This window comes from Giraffa tippelskirchi, chromosome 8 (assembly GCF_054371585.1).
Source record: "Giraffa tippelskirchi isolate mGirTip1 chromosome 8, T2T-mGirTip1v1.2.pri, whole genome shotgun sequence".
In the NCBI taxonomy this organism is placed as follows: domain Eukaryota; kingdom Metazoa; phylum Chordata; class Mammalia; order Artiodactyla; family Giraffidae; genus Giraffa; species Giraffa tippelskirchi.
This window is the reverse complement of record NC_137282.1, coordinates 81,048,470-81,054,442: the sequence shown is the minus strand read 5'-3', so window position 1 is coordinate 81,054,442 and position 5,973 is coordinate 81,048,470. Positions and strand designations below refer to the sequence as shown.

General features: G+C 37.7%; 1 non-coding gene across 1 annotated transcript; it reads left to right on the top strand.

Annotated features, from left to right (window-relative positions):
• Positions 1-3,841: 3,841 nt before the first annotated feature.
• TRNAC-GCA (transfer RNA cysteine (anticodon GCA)) lies at positions 3,842-3,913 on the top strand. Its single transcript has one exon. It is a non-coding gene; the product is annotated as a tRNA-Cys (tRNA).
• The last annotated feature ends 2,060 nt before the right edge of the window (positions 3,914-5,973 follow it).

Genomic DNA, 5,973 nt, shown 5'->3' with positions numbered 1-5,973 from the left:
CAGACATATTAAACATTGAGAGGTAGAAGTATTTTGTTACAATGTTTTTGATTTACCAAACTAAATCCTTCACATTTAAATCATAGTGTCTGAAGTGGTCGCTAAATGAATCAGTCACTCCCATTGTGTGTTCAGGTAACTTCATGGACTAAGGCTAGTTCCTGGGTAGTATGAGAAGATAGCATCTGTCTCCTCTGCTTAGCCTCATTCCAGTTTGTCTCTCCTTTTTGGCCCTCTATATCCTCATTTTCAGCTTTCCCCATTTCTGCCCTGTTTTTCCTTTGCAGCTGCTATGCCTGCTGACTATACTACCTGGTGGAGTGTAGATGAATGCTTGGTTAGCCAGGGCAAGTCAGCGCTTCAGACATTCTACTATTCTTCCCATCACCTTTTGAAATACGGGCAATACAACGTTTAGTTTTTAGTCTTTGGGGCTAGGCTACTTGTGTACTTCAGAGATGAGAACCTCTTGATCTAAGAAAATGGTAGCTTCTTAAGGCAAAAACACAAAGACGTTGGTGGTCGTTTACATTCAACTGCAAAATACAGTATGTGCATTCGGTAGTGTGTGTTGTCTGTCCCAAAGTGATTAGCATGGAAGATACAATTCATCTTTCTTGATAGCAAATAAAATGACAAGAACAGAGGAATGTTTGTGGGGAAAGGAACAAGATGGCGCCAGTCAGCTCTCTCATGCCCTCTCACCCCATGCTCTGTAAACAATGACTTTGCTTGGTTATTTAATGACTAAAATCACAGCACTGCACATGTGCATCACAAGGTACTCGCTTGGTCACAGGTTGTATGGTTTATACCTGCATGAGCTTCACCCTGAAAGCCCTGGTTGCTGCTGCTTCGGGGCTACACTGGAGAGACATCATGGTTATGTTAGATGAGGTTATGTTATGCCTATGTTTTGGCTGTGTTAGATTATGTTATGGCTGCAGTGCCAGCCAGGAGAGAATAAACTACGTGTGTAGTTCCTATGGCTCCTAGAGTCTCCTTCCAGCCTCTTAGTTTGCGCCTTGCCTATTTTGGGCTCAGCAAACTGTGCAAACAGCAATCCAACTGGCGTCATGAACAGGATCAGCAATATAAATGTTTCTTGGAGAAATGAAGAGGTGAAATGAAAACATTTAGTTTACATGTGAGACCACTCAGAGGGGATAACATGGTTGTCTTCAGAAGAGCTGACGTGTGAAAAATGAAACAGTTCTGTTTTCTGAATCCACCTGCAATGCACGAGACTGCAGTTTGATTCCTATGTCAGGAAGAATCCCTGGAGAAGAGATAGGTTACCCTCTCCAGTATTCTTGAGCTTCCCTGGTGGCTCAGGCTGTAAAGAATCAGCCTGCAATATGGGAGACCTGGGTTTGATCTCTCTGTTGGGAAGATCCCCTGGAGGAGGGCATGACAACCCTGGAGAAACCCCATGGACAGGGGAGCCTGGCATGCTGTAGTCCATGGGGTCACAAAGAATCGGACATGACTGAGTGACTAAGCACAAAAGGCAGAACTAGAGCCACCAGTGGAAAGTATGTGTGAAGACAGGAAGGTTTAGATCAATACAAGAATAATTTTTTGTTGTTGCTAAAATTAGCATCAGATTTCAATAAAGATTGTAAATAACTCTAAACTTACAGTGTGAAAGCAATAAAAATCATCACATAAAACTGTAAACTAGGACATCAAATAGAAATAACAAATAAGGAACCATAAGAACAATAGCTAGCACTTATTTTTTATGTGTTGCCATTTGTCCAGCACAAATGATAGAGCCTCATTTAGATTAATTCCAACAAACCCCCCAAATCCAAAGTAATAGAAGATTCTATTATCTTCATGGTCATCATAGAAGTTAAGAAAGTTTAAGATAAACTTCCACAGTTATCCAGAAGTTACAGGAGCTGGGATTTTTAAGCAAGGCAGTCTAGCCCCAGAGTCTGTATTTTTACCTACATTATAGTCAAGAGAAAGAAATAAATTGAAATTTATGGGAGCAGACAAAAGGAAAGATGGTAGGAACAAGGTGATTGGTCTACAAAGTTGAAGTAATAAGATAAAATACAAATGTCAACAAATAAACATAAACAGAAGCTCATAACTGCTCATAGATTTATTGGACTCAGATGATAAAGTGTCCTGGGAAAGGTATTTAAAATATCCTTCATTCAAAAAAAACCACAGATTGAATTGAAAGAGAGAAAGAATAGAAATAAGTAGGACATGCTTGTTGCTTAGATCTGCAAAGTGAAGAGGAAACAAAGCACACTGAGGTAAGACTAAAGGAACATAACTGCAAATTGGCTGGCCGGGGGGAAGAAAGATCTTAATGGTGCTTATTAGAGAGGCAAACTATTAAAAAGATGCATGTCTAGACACCAGTTGGCAGACTTTCTCTGCTAAAAGACAATGGACCAACAGATTCTTGACTTGCTAAATATACAGAGATAGAGGAAATAATGAGATTAAGGATTACTCTAGCCCTAATTTTGGTCAAGGAAAGCTTACAGAGGATATGAAAGTGGAAGGATCCTTGCAAGAAAGTGGATTTGTAGTATCAAAGGAAGTTAACACTAGGTATCATCAGCTATTGCCTAGGCTTCAGGAAAAGGAAATTCAGAGTTGACCTCATACATCCTTGATAATAACACAAAGTATTGCTTTTACCACTTACATCATAACGCTACAATCTTAGAATATTTTACATCTACTTACCATCTTTTCGTGTTGTTATTTTCATCCATTTTAGTGCAATAGATTTTTTAACTCCATGGCATAATATCATATGGTCTATCCCTGACTTACAATAGTTCCACTTATGACTTTTTTGATTTTATAATGGTCCAAAAGCAATGCACATTCAGAAGAAATCATACTTCAAATTCTAAATTTTGATCTTTTTCTGAACTAGCAACATGCTGCATGATATTCTTGTGATGCTGGGTAGTGAATCTTAGCTCCCAGTCAGCCACATGATTCATGATACACATACAACCATTCTGTACACATACAATCATTCTGTTTCTCACTTTTAATATAGTATTCAATGAACTCCATGAGATATTCAGTATTTTATTATAAAATAGACTTTGTATTAGATAATTTTGCCCAACTATAAGTTAATGCAAGTATTCTGAATATATTTAAGGTAGGCTAGGCTAAGCTGTGATGTTCAATGGGTATATTAAGTGAATTTTCAACTTATTCTATTTTCAACTTATGATGGGTTTACAGAAACATAACCTCATTTTAAGTCAAGAAAGATCTGTATTGCTTTATATGATCAATTTCATTGATATTTATCTATATATTTATTCTTTCTCATGCTCTTTCTTCCTACTGACATTTCTGTTTTCATCTAGGCTCATTTCTCTCTGCCTATAGAATGACTTCTATTGTTTTTGTTTGTTTAGACAGTCTGTTGATGACAGAATAACTCAGAAGTCATTACCAGGATGTTTTCTTTGGGTATAGAAATCAAATTTGGCAGTTCAGCACTTTAAATATGTGATTCAACTCTCTTCTGTCTTTTTATCACTCCTAGTGGGAAGTCAACTGTCAATGTGGGTTCTTTGAAGGTTAAGTGTCTCTTCTTTTCTGTCACCTTTAAGATTTTCTCTGGGTCTTTGATTTTCAGCCAGTTTGACTATGACATGCCTAGTATGATTTTTCAAATTTTTACTGCCTGGGGTTCTCTAAGCTTCTTGAGTCTCTGGTTTGAGATTTTTCCATCAATTATGGGAAATTCTTTACCATTATCTATTCAAAAATTGCTTCTGTTTCAGTCTATATCATTTTTCCTTTTCTGAATCCAATTATACAACCTTCTTCCCTGGCTTCCCGGGTGGCTCAGATGGTAAAGCGTCTGCCTGCAATGCGGGAGACCTAGGTTCAATCCCTGGGTTGGGAAGATCCCCTGGAGAAGGAAATGGCAACCCACTCTAGTACCCTTGCCTGGAAAATCCCATGGACAGAGGAGCCTGGTAGGCTACAGTCCATGGGGTCGCAAAGAGTCAGACACAACTGAGCAACTTCACTTTTCTATACAACATTAGAATTTTATTATCATGTTGTACCCAATTATTGGGTTTCCCTGGTGGCTCGGATAGTTAAGAATCCACCTGCAATGAAGGGGACCCGGGTTTGATCCCTGAGTAGGGAAAAGCCCCCAGAGAAAGAAATGGCATTCCATTCCTCCATTCCAATATTTTTGCCTGGAGAATTCCATGGACAGAGGAGCCTGATGGGCTACAGTCCATGGGTTGCAAAGATTATGACAATTTTACTCATCTTTCTTCTTCATAATTTTTCTCTCTGTGTACTTCATTGCATATTTTCTATTTATCTACTATCCAGCTTAGCAGTCTTCCAGTGTATCCCACCTAGTATCAAATGCACTCACTAAATTCTTAATTAAAATATTTTCTAGGATGTGCATTGGTTCTCTCATAGATTTCAATTCTGTGAAATCTTTTATCTTTCTGTGTATTTTCTTCATCTTTTTCTCTGTTTTATTAACATATTAATCATGGTTATTTTCAAGGTCATGTCTGCTAACCTCAAATTCTGAATCACTTTTGGGTAACTTTCCATTGTCTATTTTTTTTTCTATTGGTTATTAACCAAATGTTCTTGCCTTATCTCATGTCAAGTATTTTAAATTTATTGATTACAAAAGAACTATAGTTTCCAGATGATATTATCTTCCCACAGATGAGGTTTAACCTTTCTTCTGGTAGACAGAGAAAGCATATCATATATCACCATAATCCAATCAGGGATTAAGCTGGGTCAGGCCTGGGTCACAGTTTTGCTAAGCTTCAGTCTAATTCAAGTTCTTCACTGTTCCTAAGATACTGGTACTAGCCTCCAGGACTTCCACAGACAGTCTAGTGGTCTTAAACTCTTTCACCTTGAAATTCTGCAGGTGACATAGTTCAAGCATCCTTTCACAGGAATCATTATTTCATGAGACTGTGAAAGATTTCATTCTGTTTTCCAGGGGCTTTGGATGTTAGCTTCCCAAGCAGTTTAAAATTAAATACACATCTTGTGTAAGTAAACGCCAGATGTTTGAGACCTTTCATTTTTCCAGTATTGTCCTAGTAACAGCAAGTGACTTGTAAAGGTTTTGTTACCTTCTTTTCTGCCTCAGTGGCCCTGTAGCTGAACCAAACCCTAGTATTCAGCCTTACCCCATACCAAGAAAGAGAAAATACTTGCAATAAAAATACTCTGCTGATCCTCAGATCAAAACTTAGTGGTCTGTTCTAAGCCAATAACCACCTTTTCCTTTGACTTTCATTATACTGTAAATACCTGGATTTCCTCCCAACCCTCTGGCTATTCTGGTTTTTCTACTTGTAGTCCTTTTTTCCAAACTATTTTTGAATATTTCTGTTCATCTGTGTTTGATATTCATATGTCTATTACTTAGCACAAACCTTTTACCTCTGGGCTTTAGTATATGTCCATCTGATTAGAGCAATGATTTATATTTTTTAAAAGTGGAAGAAATGTATAAACCCATCAGTGAGTATAAATGAGTGGCACAACCCTGTGTTAAGAACAGAAACAAGCAGGCTGACACCCAAACTATACCAGCCCTTTTTAAGAAGGAGAAAAAGAACAAAGAGAATAAAATCAGCACCTGGGATGGATCAGTAGCATGTTAAGAGATTCTGAATGGCAGAGTGTGGGGAACCCATAAGCTAATTGTACTTTTTTTCACTTTCTTTAGTGATCTTCAATCAGTTAATGGTTAGAATAATTATAATCAACAAGGACTGGAAGTTTCAGATAAGAGTTTAAAGGGGTGCATGTTCTGTGCACCAATTTAAAAAAAGCTGTTAAATGGAGCTTCAAAGTGTATAGTTGGAAAAGCAATGTGCTTAATTTTGCTTATTTCAGAATACTCCAAAACTTTTGATTAAAAGGATATCTTTTTTCGTTGATGTCTATTCCCTTGCC